The 16,972-nt window shown below is 52.8% G+C and overlaps 1 long non-coding RNA gene across 2 annotated transcripts; it reads left to right on the top strand.

Annotated features, from left to right (window-relative positions):
* The first annotated feature begins 4,262 nt into the window (after window positions 1–4,262).
* Window positions 4,263–15,844, top strand: LOC102153801. 2 transcript variants are annotated; one of them, XR_005385943.1, is made up of 3 exons: window positions 4,263–4,981; window positions 8,945–9,061; window positions 15,066–15,844. It is a non-coding gene; the product is annotated as an uncharacterized LOC102153801 (long non-coding RNA). The 2 variants fall into 2 exon arrangements; XR_005385942.1 differs by lacking the exon at window positions 15,066–15,844 and adding an exon at window positions 9,786–10,322.
* Window positions 15,845–16,972: the final 1,128 nt, after the last annotated feature.

Genomic DNA, 16,972 nt, shown 5'->3' with positions numbered 1-16,972 from the left:
CTACTGCACTTACCGTGGCAGGTCTGAGATCCCGGCCAGATCCAGGCTTTCCTTAGATGAACTCACTATACCAGTTAATCTTCTCAACAACCCTATGAAGCAGGTGCCATCATTATTCCCATTTTCCAGACGAGGAAGTTGAGGCACAGAGAATTATGTAACATGCCCACGTGACAGAGTGCGATTCACACCTAGCTGTCTGGCTCCAGAGCCCATGCTCTTAACTATGCTAAACGATACCCCCTCCCTGGAAGGACCTTGGGGACAGGAGGACACCAATGCCATCTAAGCTGAGGGATTTTACAATTTCCTAGGAGCTGGGACATCTTCCTCTGAAGAATCTCATCCTAAAGCGATGTTCTGCCTCCAGGGAAGGGCTTTTTAAGTTTAGATGTGATAGAAGGAATCAGAAAATAGAAAATAAAGGTTAACTGCACAGATAATCAAACATGCTTAACACAAAGAAAAAACACTAAACCACATTCCAATCAAATTATAAAGAGAAACCAGATCGAGGACAAAATATATGATTGATGTAGTTATTTTATGAAAGAGTACCTGTGAATTGATAAGAAAATACTGATAAATGTGCACACAGGTAACTAAGAAAAGGAAATATAAGATATAAATTTAATTTATATATTTTTATTATGTGGACATAATATAAAAATATAAAACAATTTTATGTGCAGTTACCACAAACATTTAAAATGCTGTGCCAATAGCCAGTGCTTGAGAGGTCAAGATAGTAAAACTCCATAGGCATGTAGCTTGTGGTGGCTTAAAAAGGTACAATGAAAAAAATTAATAAAAAGGTACGATGATAAATTCTGGCCCCTTTGTGTGGGTGATCTTCATCCTGGAATTTATCCAAAAGAAGGAAAAAAGTAGGTAAACAGCTGATAGGTTATGCCCCTCCTCTTCTGACTGTGGGCTGCCTACAAGAAGCCGCTGTTTCCAGATACGGTGCTGTCCCCATACTCCAGTGGCTCTGACGTCTGGACCAAGGGGATGGAGCCGCAGGGCATTCTGGAGTCCTCTCTCTCTTTTTACAATTTTGTTTATTTTAGAGAGAGCTAGCGTGCATGAGATTGCACAAGCAGGGGAAGGACAGAGGAAGAGAGAGAAGCAGACTCCCTGCTGAGCAGGAAGGCTGACTGGACCGGGGCTCAATCCCAGGACCCTGGGATCACAATCTTAGCAGAAGGCAAATGCTCAATGGACTGAGCCACCCAGGTGCCCCTGGGGTCCCCTCTCTTATTGAACTCCATCCACTCTTGTGTATTGGTTTAAACCCAGGGTAATTATTAACTGAGTGTGATGGAGTGGTCTTACAAAAAGTACACAGGCCGACAAGCACATGAAGAGATGCTCATCATCGTTAGTCAAAAGGGAGATGCAAAGGAAAACCACAATGATGTACCTCTTCACACCCACAGGACGGCTCTAATTTAAGGGGGAAAAAAGAGGAAAATCACAAGTACTGTCAAGGATGGGGGAGAAATTGGGTTTGTGGGAATGCAACTGGGGTAGCTGGTGCAGAAGAGTGGCAGGCCCTCAAAAAGTTAAACAGAGAATTGCCATGTGATTGGCAATTTCACGCCAGGCACATATCCAAGGGAATTGGAGACGTACCTCCGCACCAAACCAGGGACACGAGTATTGCTAGCTGCGCTATTCGTAACAGCCCCTCCCCCAAATGGAAATGACCCAAATGAATGGATAAACAGAACGAAGTCTATCCACACAGTGTAATAGCGTCCCGCCATCAAAGGGAAGGAAGGAGGGGCACATGCTTTCAAGGTCCATCCTTGATGGACCTTGAAAACATGATGCTGAGTGAAAGAAGCCAGACACACAAGGCCACGTATTGTACAATTCCATTTGTATGAAATGTCCACAATAGGCACATCTACAGAGGCAGCCAAGTAGCTTAGTGGTTGTTGGGGGCTGGGGGGGCGGGGAGGGGAGTCTAGGGAGCGGCTGCTTGATGGGTACAGGATTTCTTTCGGGGAGATAAAATGTTCCAGCACCAGGCAGTGCCAATGCTTGTACAACACTGCAAATATACCTAATGCCATGAAATTATATGTCTCGAAATGCTTCAAATGGTCAATTTTATGTTGTGTGGATTTTACCTCGATGAAAAACAATAGGGCTAACAACCCTGGCTATGGATTAGGGGGGTAGGAAGGCCCCCCTAATTACTTCTAATGCTTGAACCAAGCCCTTGGGGATGGAGGTGGATATTAAAATCCTCATTTCCTATGCACCAAGGCAGCCGGTAACCTGGGCCCTGCCCCAGGTCACACGGTGATAAATTTGGATATTGGATCCAAATCTTTACTCCCAAGGTGTGGGGCTCTTCCTTCTTTATTTTTTTAACAGATTTATTTATTTTTTTGAAGGGGGGAGGGGCAGAGGGTGAGAGAGTCTTAAGCAGACTCAGCGCTGAGCACGGAGACTGATGTGATGTGACTGATCTCATGATCTTGAGATCACGACCCGAGCTGAAAGCAAGAGTCGGACACTTAACTGTGCCACCCAGGCGCCCCCTGTGGGGCCCTTCTGAGGGGTTCCCATCTCTCTGTTCTGTGTAGCATTGGGGATTCCCAAGGGCACCCTCATCCTGAAACCAGCATAGGAGCCCAGCCCCATTATGTGGCACAGACTGGTGCATGTGTGTGCAGGTGCACTGGGGTGGCTATTTCTATGCCAATGTCTCCTCCGACCCTTCCAAGCCTTGACAGGCTGACTTCATCACAGACCAGCTGGGGAGCCTTGAAGATTCCAGCCTCAGAGGCCAGGTAAGGAACAGTCAGGATAGGGGACTCAGGAAGACTCTGGATTCACAAAGATCTGTGGCCAACTTCTGCAGCAAATGCTCCAGTGTCCTACCCCAATTCTCTTGGCACTCACCAGTCCAGAACATTCTCCAAGGGCATGAGACCCTCACCTGAGGGCTTCACAGAAATGCCCTTGAGAGCACCTTCCAGGGTAAATATCCCACTTTCCCGCTCCCCAGGTCAGGTAACACTGATGTCTCAGAGAAACCCTGTGGGATTGACCCCCAGTCTCACTCTGGTGACTTGCTCCATAACACCTCTTATTGGCTGCATCCCTTCTCTACCTTAAAATTCCACTCCCAAATCAATCGCTCGGCCCCAAATCCTTATCTCAAGGTGCTGTTTCTGGAAGAGCCCAGGTTAAGATACCTTCCCTTGGTCACTCTTGCTGTGTGACCTCGAGCAATCCTTCAACCTCTCAGGCCCCTTCAGGGGTGAACAGGCTGACCTGGGGGAGGAGCTCAGTTACATCTAGATTGTTAATCTGGGGATCCCTGGGTGGCGCAGCGGTTTGGCGCCTGCCTTTGGCCCAGGGCGCGATCCTGGAGATCCGGGATCGAATCCCACGTCAGGCTCCCGGTGCATGGAGCCTGCTTCTCCCTCTGCCTGTGTCTCTGCCTCTCTCTCTCTCACTGTGTGCCTATCATAAAAAAATAAAAAAATAGATTGTTAATCTGACCAGGAAAGATTTAGGGTGGGGGAGGATTAATTGTTATGCCTTCTATTCCTACACCGCTGAGGGATTTAACGCAAGCCAGGCCACAGTAGCAATGGGAAATGTTCTAACCCACATCTGACCACCCAGGGGTGGGGAGCCTGCTGTAGTCTAGAAAATTTACCTGGAAGCTGTGTCTCCCTTCTACCGTCATCCCAGACCCCAGAGCAACATCTTGGTCAGTCCAGGGGGTGGGTGAGGGGCTCTGGGTAGATGTGGGTATCAAGTGTGCCTGTGGGGATCCCAAGTGTCCCTCTGACGAAGACCACCCAAATGAGGGTGGCTTTGGACTGATCCTTGCGTGGGTTCCTGCTGGGCTGCCCTGAATGCTCCAGAACAAAGATGTCAGGTCTGGGGGGCTCTGAGGTCCAGTGTGGCAGATGGCCTCCCTCGGCTGGGCTGGCACCAAACTGGCCCTGGGTTTGGGTGGGGGGTTCTTGTCACGTCTTTCTTCATCTCCAGGCCCACTGCGGGCTCGGCTGTGGGCTTGTTTGCTTTCAATCCTGTATGCTTGCTATTCGTACACATGGCTGAGTGACCTTCGCGTGGGTGTGCGCGCGTGTGTCTACATGGTGTGGTGGGGGTTGTGTGTAATGAGAGAGAGGCAAATAAAATACCTCCCGGGGGTGGGTGCCTGCTCTGTGTGCTTAGGCTGCCCGCCTGGCACCTGCCCTGAGGACACCCCCCGAGGAGCACGGCTGCCTGCAGGGTGCCGGTGGAGGCTGTCTCTGGGTGCGTGACGTTGGCCCCTAGGCCTCTGGGTGACTCTCCTGGGTGTCTGGCTGGGTTTGGCGAGCTCTCTAGCTGCTAAGGCTGCCCGGGCTGCCCGGGGCTGCCTCCTGCCTCTCTGCCACATTCTTTTTCTCAGACAAACAGATTCCTTCGCTCCCTGGAACAGCCGAGCGGGAGGAGCAGCTGTAAAAACAAACACACGGCAGCTGACTGGAGGGCTGTGGGCTGTTTTCTGGGGTCCGCCTGGGCTAGAGCTCCCGGCCGCAGTGGGTGCCCTGGCTTGAACCCAGGGAGGGGAGGGTGGGCCTGTCCCTTTGCTGCCTGGGTGTGGGCCAGCCCCGCTCCCTGGGTTTTCTTTACAAAGGCGGTCCTCAGACGGCTCTTGGCAGGCTCCGTCTGTTCTCCCAGCCCCCTGACGGGCTGTGACTGTCTCCAGCCAAACCTGGAGAGAAAATATTTAGAGAAAGGCCGATCTTCAGCAGAATGGGCTCTTGGAACCTTGGGAGCGGTCCTGGGCCTGCCTTCTGAGCCACCCTGGGGTGCCCTGAGTCGGCGAAGCGGGCCACGGCGGGGTCGCGGGCCCTCCCTGAGGCCGTGGGCCGTGAGGACAGCTCACCATGTCTCTGAGGCTGCCTCACAGTGAGTGAGGAACCACATGCTTACTGGAACTGGGAAAGTCTCCTCGGAGGTAAGGAAACAGACCCAGACAGCGGTGGTGGTCTATGGCCTCTCAGAACATTCTCTCCTTCCCCTTCCTGGTGGGGAACACCCGGGCCTGGGTGTACACAGCATGGGGGTGTCAACCACATGGTCAAGGCCCCACCCGATAGCTCTCAGCTCTGCAATCAGCGTGCAGCTTCCTGCCCCATGCAGCTCCCCTGGAGCCTAGCGTGTGGTAAGCGGGAGCCCTGCCCAGCCCAAAGCCCAAAGCCCAAAGCCCAAGCATGCCAGCCATGCTTGCTCAGCCAGGAATCCCTCAGAAACGTCTGGGCTTCCCGACATGGAGCAAAGCCTTCCAGTGCTAGGTTTGGGGTTGTCTATACATTTAATTGACCAGCATGTTATTCTGCTTGGGCTATCTTAGCAAGACCAAAACCCCGGGGGGCTAAGACAACAGAAACGTACTGTCCCACACTTCTGGAGGCTGGAAGTCCAGGCTCAAGGTGTCAGCAGCGTTGATTCCTTCTGAGGCCTCTCTCCTTGGCTTGTAGATGGCCGTCTTCTCCTTGTGTCCTCACATCGTCTTCTCTCTGTGGGTGTCAGGGTGCTAATCTCCTCTTTTATTTATTTATTTAAAAGATTTTATGTGTTTGGGATCCCTGGGTGGCGCAGCGGTTTGGCGCCTGCCTTTGGCCCAGGGTGTGATCCTAGAGACTCGGGATCGAATCCCACATCGGGCTCCCGGTGCTTGGAGCCTGCTTCTCCCTCTGCCTGTGTCTCTGCCTCTCTCTCTCTCTCTCTCTCTCCGTGTGACTATCATGAATAAATAAATTAAAAAAAAAAAGATTTTATGTGTTTATTCATGAGAGACACACAGAGAGAGGCAGAGACATGAGCAGAGGGAGAAGCAGGGGCCCTGCCGGGAACCCCATGTGGGACTCCATCCCAGAACCCCGGCATCATGCCCTGAGCATAAGGCAGACGCTCAACCTCTGAGCCACCCAGGTGCCCCCTAATCTCCTCTTGTATAAGCAGACCACTCAGATTGGATTGGGGCCTATCCCCAATGACCTCGTTTTACCTACATCACCTCTGTAAAGGCCCTATTTCAAATACAGTCACATTCTGAAGTCCTTGGAGGTGGGGCTGCAATCTATGATTTTTAGGGGGACACAGTTCAGCCCATAACAACCAGACTCCCCCTGAGCCATCTGAAGAGGAGAGAGGGGATGTCCCCCTGCTGAATTCTGCTCTGCTTTCTCAGCAATCTGGGCTACATCTGTGAGGGCCCAGGGCCACGGGCACCGCAGAGCACGAGGCCAGAATGCCAGGTGCTCAGAGCCAAAAGGTCTCACAGGCCACCTGATCCACGGATGCACACCCCTCATTTGACAGGTGAGGGATTGGGCCCAGAGAGAGGAGGGATCTTCCCAGTGTCACCCAGCCCAGCTTGGATGGGAGGGAACTTGTGTCACCCGGTGGCCGGGCCAGTGTCCCTTCCCTGCACCTCACCACCTCTCCCACACTGAGTCTCTACTTCCCACTCCTGCCTGCAGGTCTGTCTCCCTCCCCGCTTCTAATCTTTCCCGCAGTTTCTCCAATCTGGCTTCCCCAGGTTGTGGCCTAGCAGATGCTACTCCCACAGCTTTCCTCTGAGAAGTGGGGGAGCAGGGGCCTGCCTTCCTGGAGGGGCCAATTCCACTTTCGCTGGCAGCTGCAGTGGAAGAGGCGTCTGTCCCAGGTCCAGCCACTTTCTTTCTCTCAGAACAGGCCTGGAGAAATCTTCTTGTTGTTTCCCCATCCCCCAAACCCCTCCCCACATCTGTCCGTCTTGCAGTCACTGGGGGTGATGAGGGTTCTCTGGAAAACAGACTCTGAGATGGAGTTTAGCTGCAGAATGTTTACTAAGGAGGGCCCTTGGGAGCCACACCTGAGGAAGGGTGAGGATGGAATTAGGGGTGGGCAGAGGGGGAAGCCGAGCTGCATCCAGATCAACAGCCTCCCCTCAGCCCACAGGGAGCTCCATAGGGCGATGGGCTGTCACAGTGGTCCCCAAGTGATAGCCCTGCAACCATCAGTCAGTGGACGTGGGCTACCTCACAAGGCAATGGGCATGGCCAGGGGCCTTTCAGTAGCTGAGTCAGACCCTGGAAAGGGAACTGGATGGTGTGTCACAGTGCCCACCGTGGGGGATGGTGATGTCATTTATAAGTGCTTTGAAAGCAGACTCTCTTTTTTTTTTCTTCAAGATTTATTTATTTTATTTTAATTTTTTTCTAAAGCAGTTGTTTGGGGATGATCGCTTTTTAAAAAAGATTTATTTATTAAAAAAAAGATTTATTTATTTATTTGAGAGAGCATGCACACTTGTGCACATAGGTGGGGGGGGGGGCAGAGGGAGAGGGAGAGAGATGATCCCAGCAGACTCACTGCTGAGCGGGAAGCCCAACAGGGGGTTGATCCCATGACCGTGAGATCATGACCTGAGCCGAAATCAAGAATCAGATGTTTAAGTGAATGAGCCACCTGGGTGCCCCTGAGAGCAAACTCTTGACCAGCCATCTCCCCAGTCCCCCACAAGTGCCCGGCACCCAGTGGGTGCTAATTACCTGTGGAGTGCTGATACATTTGAGGCCCCATTTGAAGGCCCCCATAAGAAGCGTGCTCCATTTCTAAGTCACCAAGAGGATGGCCCTTTTGCGAATTCTGGGGGCTAACGAAAGAGATGCCTTCATTCCCCATGGAGCAGGGATGGTTTGGGGGCAGTATTTTCAGGTGGGTTTTCAGTGGGACACGGTGTTCCCAGTGTACCCGGGAGCAGCAGGTCTTGCTTACTATGGAAGCCATTGCTCAGCTCTGATCAAATTAGACTGTGTTTCAACCCACAGATGGAAATCAGGAAGGAAGTGAGGCATTGTCCAGAGAGAAAAGGATTTCCTACATCCCTTCAGTTTCTCCTTTTTTTGGGAGGAAGTCCCAACCAGATGGGAAGAGGAAGAGGGAGAGGCTGTTCCTTCTGCTTTGGGTGGACGGCGGGAAGATGGCCTGGAGCTGGGGAAACATTCCGAAGGGGTTCTGGTCACCCCCTTGGGGATCTTGCTGGAGGGAGGGATATTTGAGAAATGAAAGGCATGTCTCTGGCGGCGGCAGCATATTAGCCTCTGGTTGTGCTGGGGGCTCCGGGTGGGCAGTTTGGAGGCTGCACTCCATACTCTCATCTGGTGGACTCCATATGAAGGAGAACTCGGAGGTGTGGCGCTGTGTATTGAGCAGAGCTGCCCTTCCTTGTTGCTTGGGGTCTGGCGACGGTACTGGAGGTTCAGTGGAAGGCAGCTGTGTTGAGGGCCAGGGCCCTGGCCTAGGCTAAGGTCCAGATGGGGGATGTCACAGAGTCTTCAAGGGTTCCACGGCACCAGAGGGGAGGGGAGGCAGAGCTGGCTAGGGGGACAGGTCTCTCACTGCACCCAGATGGTCAGACAGGGAGTTCCACTGGGCTCACACTCAAGTCAGGGAGGTGGGGAGGAGGCCTCTGCATCTCAACAATCACCCTTTCAGGGGCAGCCAAGACCAGACAGTCCACTGCAGAGACCTGGAAGCTTCTGGCAGGGTCGGGGTGGGTGTCCTGTGCAGGGATACCCTAGGACCTGGCTCCTCTCTCTGCATGAGGCCCCGTGAGCCCTTCATCCTTCAGAAGTTACTCAGAAGTGCAGTTTCAGGACCAGCATTTCCTGCATTACCTGGAAGCTTGGTAGGAATGCAGAGTCTCAGGCCCCACCGCAGCTGTGCCGAGTCAGCTGGAACACCCTCCCCAGGGGATTTGTGTGCACGATAAAGCCTGAGAGGTGGTGGCCTCAGCTCGGTTCTCCTCCCCCACACGCCCCGACACCATCATGTAGGAGAGCAATGCAGGGGGGTGGACATCTAAGAGCACCTGGGCATTTGCCTAAAGGGGCCACTTACACGACTGTGCTGCCCTCCATCTACTCTGTAGGACGCAGATCTCACCGGCCCACCTTCTTGCTCTGCTGAGAAAGAAGGTGTCTGCAAGAGGCAAAGAAAAGGACGAGCATCTTCCTTCGCTCAGCAGACCACGGCGTGAGTTGCTTTGGTGAGTCTACTGTGGGCACGTGAAGGTGGTGGCTCCAAGTGGGAAGCCGCGCAGCCAATTCACCAATTGTCAGAAGTGGTATTAGGACCCGCGGGCTTTGACCTTGATTTTTCCCTGCCGTGACTCAAAGTGTGCTCCCCAGGCCAGCGCCAGTCCACATGCTGGCACCCGTCCACGGTGAGCTAAGTCCAGAAATCAGGAGCCAGCAGAGTATGTTTGTGTCTGCCTAGAGAATCCAATGATAAAAGTTTGGGCTTGTGTTTTGTAGCTTGTGTTTCATATTTCATTTTTCTAGCCAATCATGCTTACTGTACTGGGCAAAAGTATCCATCCATGACGGATTGAAATTAATTAACAAACAAACACAAACGCGACTGGTCCTACATCCATCCGCGGATAGTTTGAGAATCCCTGTGGGATGCCGAGCCATTTCAAGCCAGGAGGGGAGATGCAGAAAAATCCAACCGGGCAAGGCAGAGGCTCCCACCACCACCAACCCCCGCCCCCCGCCCCACCCGGGGCCTGGGTGAAAAACATGCACACTCAAGGCTGGGGGGGGCGCAGGCTCTAACCTGGAAGGTGTGGGTCATGCTTGCTTTCTGTTTCCGAGTTTCTCAGAGGCCTCACTAGTGGGGGGGAAGCAGTGGGTAGGTAATAGCGGCCGGAGTGGCGGGGGGTGGTGGGTGGGTCTGGGGCTAAGTCAATTCTGTGTCCCGGCCTCTAGTTTCCTCACCTGGCACTGGGTCACGTGCAAGTGGGTCAGCCTCGATGTCCCTCCCCGCCACACCTGCCACCTGCCCTGAAGAAGCAGCAGATCTTTGCCTGGCCTCCCCATCTGCAGGATGACAAGGTCCTGCGGGTGAACGTGCCAGCCCCGGCAGCGCCCCCCGCCCCCACTCACGGAACCTGGAGCATTCTGGACTGGCCGAGGAACAAGCGCTTTCTTTTTATGAGCCTGCAAACCTCCAGCCTCCCGGCCTCCCGCCCTCCCAGCTGGCCTGGCGCCAGGGGCCCACATCACCACCCAGACCCATGGCCCAGGCTGTTCCCGATTCCGGAGCGTCTGAGTCACTGCGCCTCGGCCGCCTCGTGAAAGCCTTCCAGAAGAATAAAGCAACAGGCTCTCCTCGGGGCCGCTGATCGCAATCTATCACCACGTCTGCCTTTGGACCTCCTTCTTCTGCGAGCCATGAATGCCTCTAATCCGGCGACGCAGGCTGTGGGTGTCAAATTGTGAACTGCTAAGCAGGGGAAGGAGGTCCATCACATGCGGGGTGTGGGAGCCCCCGCGCCCCCCCCCCCCCCCCCCCCCCGCCGTCCTTGTCCCTCCGACAGCGCCGTTTGTTTGCGGCCGCGATAAGGGAGGGTGGGAGAGGCAGGCTTTTCTGTTCCCCGGCAGCCGCCGGCACATTTGTCCGGGATCATCAGACCACCCGGCTCCCCGAGACGTGCTCAGGGGCCCCGGGCGCACCCGTCCACCTGCAGGCACCCGGCGTCTGGAGGCGGCCTCGTCAGATTAGCCCCACGGCTGGCCCCTGTTTAATGGGAGTGTGGCGCCTGGTGCGCTGCTAAACCCCTGCTTGTTTAGACAGCCTCGCTGGCTGCGCCACGAGTCGCCTGCACCGGGCCAGGAGGGGCAGTCCCCCGGGCAGCCCCCCACCCCCACCCCAGAGGAAGCCCCATCCTTTATTCTTTTAGAACCGAGCCCTGGCCTGCCTGCGCTGAGGTCAAAAGGATCTCGGCAAAGGCCTAGTGGGGCCCCAGGGAGCCTTATGCTCCTGAGGTGCTGAGGCCGGCCGAGGGGGGGACACCTGGGGACGCAAGTGACAAGGTAGCAGGGGCCTCAGCCAGTCTGCCCCCTTCCCCGACAGATCCTGGAGCTGAGTGCCGGCCACAGTGTTCCCGCTGCCCTGGGCTTTCACGTCTGATTGCTCTGCAGCGTGGCTGTGAAGGGAAGTCGCCGGAGCCATTTGGCGGGCCCTGGCTGGGGCCCTTGTTAGCCGAACCGTGGGGGACTGAGTGGCTTTCCCGAGGTCCTGATTTCTAAATCAGGTCTGAAAGCCTCAGGCCTTGTCCCCTCCTAGCAGGGGCCTTCAACCTTGGCCTTGCTCTTCCCCTCTGCCTGCTACTGCCCCCTCTCTTCCCCATTTTCACAATCCACTCAGTAGCTGGAGTGCACTTTTACATTTTTATCTTATAAACTGTTAATTTTGAAGTGATCCAGACTTGAAAAGCTGCAAAAATAGTGCCAAGAGTTCCTGTATTCCTTTACCCAGATCCCCCAGGTATCTTACTAATTTGCAAGCGGGCACACTCTCTCTATGCACACAAGCGTGCACCCATGCACACACGATTTTTTCCCTGAAGCTTTTGAGATCAAGATGCAGACATGATGCTTCTTTGCCCCTAAATATTTCAATTGTATTCCCTGAAAATGCAAAATGAAGGACATTCTTGTAAAATAACCACAGTATAGTTGATCAGAATCAGGAAATGAACATTGATACAATCCTATGACCTGATTGACAGATCTTATTCAAATGTTCATTAGTCGTCCCACCAATGTCCTTCTTAAGAAAAGAAATAAAATATTTTTTCTGGCCTAGGATCTAATCTTGAGTCATACATTATATTCGGTTATTGTGTCTCTTTCATCTCCTTTAATCTGGCATGGTCCCTTTGTCTTTGTCCTTTGTGACATGAACACTTCTGAAAAGTGCGGGCCAGTACTCTTTTTGTAGACTATCCCTTAATTTGGCTTTGTTTGATGTTTTTGATGTTACCTGTGACCAGGTTCAGATTCTGCATGTTTGGCAGCAACCCCACCGAGGTCATGTGTGTCCTTCTCAGGGCATCATATTGGGAGGCACACAGTGTCCATTTGATCTGTGACTGTGGCGTTCACTTTGATCACTTGGTCACGGTGGCGTCTGCCAGTTTTCTCTACCATGTTACTGTTTTCCTCATTGTAATCAAGAGGCACTGGCAATCTTTTAAAAACTGGAAATCTGATTAGGTTACCTCCCGTCCCTAACCCCAGAATCCTGAGTACTTGGTGTCCCCAGGACCTCTGTGATCTGACCTCTGTTGTACACTGTGATGTCACCTCCTATCACCTTTCTGGGAACCCCAGGCATGCTGGCCTTCCTGCTATTGTCAGAACACATCAAGTTCATTCTTGCCTCCCGACGTCCTACTTTCTTAATAGCTGTTCCCTCTGCCTAGCAAGCTTTTCCATTCGGTCAATATGTGCCTCTTTCTTTGCCTTTCAGATTTTGGCTTCCAGGTCCCCTGAGGCTGGCCTCCCGTGCCTGCCCACCTGAAATTGCTCCCCTGTCATTCCACCAAAGCGTCCTGTTTGAGGTTTTAGCGTGGGACTTACTACTGTCTGCCATCTGTTCATGGGCTTGTTGTCTGTCTCCCCCAGCAGAAGAAAGCAGGGACCCCCGCGTACCTTGCTCAGTGCCGCGCCTGTGCTTCTAGCACAGAGCCTGGCCAGCAGCAGTGGGGTGAATATTGATCAAGAATTTGCTGGATGAATGCATGACAAAGTATTGCTCAGTAGTGCATTGCAAGCTGGGACTCTAACCCAGAAGTCTTGGAGATCTGCCAGATTGGCTATGTTGGCTACGGTGCAGCTCCGCTGGGCTCGGGCAGGAGTGGGGCCGACGGCAACAGCGTAGCCGAGGGCTGCCTGCATGGTGCCCTTAACGGGGAGCTACAGGAAACATCAAGAAGGCGTGTTGGGATGGGGTAGAAAGGTGGAGGGGTCTCTGAGCCCCAAAGTACAGATCCTTCCATCCCTCTCCCCCCCCTCCCGCCCTCCCGCCCTTCCTTCCTTCTTCCTTCCTTCTTCCTTCCTTCCCCATTAAGTTCTGGGGGCATGGGGTAGGCGGTGGGGGAAGCGGACACAAATATACTTACATCCAAAGCACAAAGGTGGCCCAGACGGAAGGCCTACAGATGTTGGCAGCTGCAGAGCTGCAGGAATTGCCAACACAGCCAGGCCACGAGAAGGGAGGTGGGTGGGCTTGTTCCGAGCTGAGCAGATGCTGCCGGGTTCCCCGGAAGCACGCAGGGGAAGTCAGGCAGTTGTCACCAACGCTGTCTCCTGTGTGTCCTGGCCAGAGGGTCCTGGTCGCTACCCCTAACTCCTGCTGTCCTGCCAGTAAACACACAGGGAGGGTGGCGGCCCTCTGGGAGTTTGCGGCTGACCAAAGGGCAACGCTTAACCCCAAGGGCGGTTTCAGGGGAGACATGTGAGAATGGGCCAACATCCCCTGTCATGCTGTCTGCACGGGGTCCCCGCGTGGGACTGCACTGCCAAGGGTGCCCTCACAGGACATGGGACACAGGACAAAGGTTCCCTCTGTGTCACCACCAGCAAAGGCATGATGGCTTGAAGTGTTGTCTCTCCCCCATTCCCCTCCTCTTTGTTTCTCTCAGGGAGTGTATGGGTCTGCTCGGGCTGCCGTGACAAAGCACCTCACGGTGGGTGGCTCAAACAACATGCGTTCATTTCCTCACAGTTCTGGAGCCGGAAGTCCCAGATCAAAGTGCCACTAGAGTGGGTTTCTCCTGAGGCCTCTCTTCTTGGCTTGTCCACGGCCCCCTTCTCGCTGTGTCCTCCCGTGGCCTTCTCTCTGTGTGCACACAGAAAGCACAAGCTCTCTGGTACGTCTTCTTGCAAGAACACCGGTCCTGTGGAACTAGGGCCCTCTGTCCAGGACCTCGTGTACCCTTAGTTATCTCGCAGAAGGCTTATCTCCACATGTAGGCACATGGGCGTTAGGGGAGGACACAGTTCGGTCCATTTTGGGGAAGTGCTTTTGACTCTTCGCAGAGAACCATGGGGATTCACCCACCAGGTTAGGTCTTTTGCAAGGTGTCTCATCACTCTCTGAATGCTGCTGGCACTCAGGGATCCATTTCAAGAAATCTTCCTGGAAGTGTCTTGGGCGCACCTAGGAAATGCCTTAATGAAATGAAACCTGAGGCCTCTTGGTTGGGCCCCAGAAGGAGAGACTTCAGAAAGCAAGACAGGGAGTAGAAGGTGCTGCGTATGGGTGCTAGGGCCAGGGTTCTGGCCTGAGATTCATTTTCTCCCCCATCTTTGGGTGTATACATGTACATGTGTGCATACAAGTGTGCATACGCCCTCTGATTAGAGTGGCCAGGCCAGGGAGGGGCTACTGGCTCCCTCTGCCCTGACCTCCCCTCTTTTGGACACTGGAACCACCAACCTCTGCCCCCTTTGGTCCTCCCACAAAGGTGTGGCCTGGAACCCCTGCTTTCTTCTCAGGAGCCCATTGAAATGAGGTTGGAACTTTCCAGAAACTGCTATGGTAGCCAGTGGTTCACATACACTGGCATGCGGGCTTGTGGGGGCAGAGTAGGTGGCCACTGCAATGATCTCTTGCTGTATAACAAAGCATCCGAAAACTTAGTGGCTTAAAATAATGACAACAACAGTTTTGCTCACGAATGTACAATTTGGGCAGGGCTCAGCGGGGACAGCTCATCTCTGCCCCACTTGATGCCAGCTGGTGTGGTTTGAAGCTGGGGGCTGGATTATCTGAAGGTTCACTCACTGGCACGTCTGGTGTTAATGCTGGTTGCAGGTTGAGATGGCAACCGGACTTTATCCGAACACCTGTATGTGGCCTCTCCAATCAGTTCTTGGCTTCCTCATAGCATGGCGTTGGGTTCCAAGGGTGAGCACCCCATGAGAGAGTACCAAATGGAAGCCTTACGTCTTTTAACACCCAGTCTTGGTAGTCACCCACTGTCACTCCCACCAGATTCTGTTTGTTAGAAGACAGTCAGTAGGGCTAACCTTATTCAAGGGTAAGAGATTGGAACCCACCTCTCCATAGGAGGAAGGTCAAAGACTTTGCAGCCGTGCTTGAAAATCACCACAGTGGCTCACGGCTTCCTTCCCATTCATGCGGGAGTTGGGGCCTAGGACTCCACCCTTGGCAATGCCTGTTCTTTCTCCTCACAGGGTCACCATCATACCATCTACCACCTTCGTGGGAGCCAGACCCAGAGAGAGAACCATGCTTTCTCCGACTGAGGCCAGACCAAGACTCTGCACAGGGGAATAATTCGGTGCCCCTTCACACAGGGGAAAAAATGGATTTCCGACCAGATCAGCATTTGGCTTCAAGTCACAGAGAGGTGTAAAACAAGACAGAGGTATATTCCTCTCTCACCAGCAGACTGTGCCTGACGTGGGAGCTCTGCTTTATGAAGTCCTTAGGGACCCAGGCTCTTTCTATCCTACTGCTCTGCCAGGCATAGCCTCCCATCCCTAGGTCACGTCATGATCCAAGCTGACTGCTGCAGTGACATTCCGGCCAGCAGAGAGGAGAAAAGGATCAAGAAGGAGCAGTAGATGGTTCCCAGAACCGAATTATGATACTTCTGATTTCATCTGACTGGCCCAAACTTTCCCACATGGTCACTCCTGGCCGTGAGGGGCTGGGACATGGAGTCTTTATTCCGGGTGGCCACGTGCCCCGCCACAGCCGTGGAGTCTCTTGGCAGGGAAAGGGGGGAGAAAGGACACTTTAGGTAAAGAAACAGGCTCTGCCAAACTTATTAATTAAAACATTTATGCACAGACAGATTTACTCACTAATTTACCTCCCCTGGCTGTAGAAAAATTAATGGCCTACAAAAGTGGCAAAATGTCTTACACTTTTTGTGGTTCTTTTTTCCTCACCTCGGTTTTCTTTGGCAATTTCCCAAGTCAGACAATTTGGTGGGGGAAGCATATTGGAAGGGCTTACAAATTATCTAATAAAATGAATCACTGTTTGTGGTAAGTAAGAAAGTTACACCGCGCTTTATTTGGTTTCAGATTTTCAGCTGATTGCAACTGTATGTGTGTATCACAGAAATACCCAAAGAGAGGGGTCAGTGCCAGCCAGGGGTGTTTTTTAAATTTCCATATAAGGCTGCTGTTTACTTTGGTAGAAGCTTGTGGAAACTTGCGTCAACTGGCAGGGGTATTTCTATTTATTTCGGCAGTATTTTGGACCCTCTAACAGACTGGTGCCCTGGGAAGCTGCCCAGCTGGCCTGCCCAGCTAGCTCAGTGTCTGAGGACGCTAAGAGCGACTTCGCAACTTAGAGAGGACGTGGGCTCTCCCCGAAACGTATAGCCTTGGCCTTATGGTTCTCAATATGGGAACTGCCTCCACTTACTGCAGCAACACTGGCCTTCATCTAAGAGACTTGATTAATTTTCTGTGGCCGCTGTTAATAAAGTACCATAAACAGAGCGGCTTCAACAACGGGAGTGCGCTGTTTCACAGCTCTGGGGGGTTTAGCAGTAGGCCATCAAGGTGTCGGCGGGGCCACGCTCTCTCTAACTCCCGCTACTTCCTTGGCTTGTGGTAGCATCATTCCAATCTTTGAACGGCACATTCTCTACATGCATGTGTATGTCCAAATTTTCCCTTTTTACTGGGATACTAGTCATATTGAAGTGGAGTCCACCTTAGTCCAATGTGACCTGATCTCAATTAATGACATTGACAATCACCTTATTTCCAGATGCAGTCCTATTCTGAGGTACTAGGGATCAAGACTTCAATGTATGAATTTCGGGGGACACAATTTCACCCATAACAAAGACATCCACATGCAGGACGGTTGTGTGTTTGTGTCTGTGTGTGTATTGTCATACACTCTGGCTGAAAGCTTCCTGATTTGCTTTTTTTTGGAGGAGAGGAGAATGGTTTCTACTAGTGATAGCAAGATGGTTGATGGGAAAGTGGTTCACATGAAGGACTTTGGTCCTTTCCCAGCAAAGATGGTATAACTAGAGTCTAGGGCGAATCTGAAATTAGACAACCATATGCAATAGCTAGAGCGGAGGCATTGCCATCTATTGGAATAAACA

This window comes from Canis lupus, chromosome X (assembly GCF_011100685.1).
Source record: "Canis lupus familiaris isolate Mischka breed German Shepherd chromosome X, alternate assembly UU_Cfam_GSD_1.0, whole genome shotgun sequence".
NCBI classification, from domain to species: Eukaryota; Metazoa; Chordata; class Mammalia; order Carnivora; family Canidae; genus Canis; species Canis lupus.
This window is presented reverse-complemented; position numbering and strand designations above follow the sequence as displayed.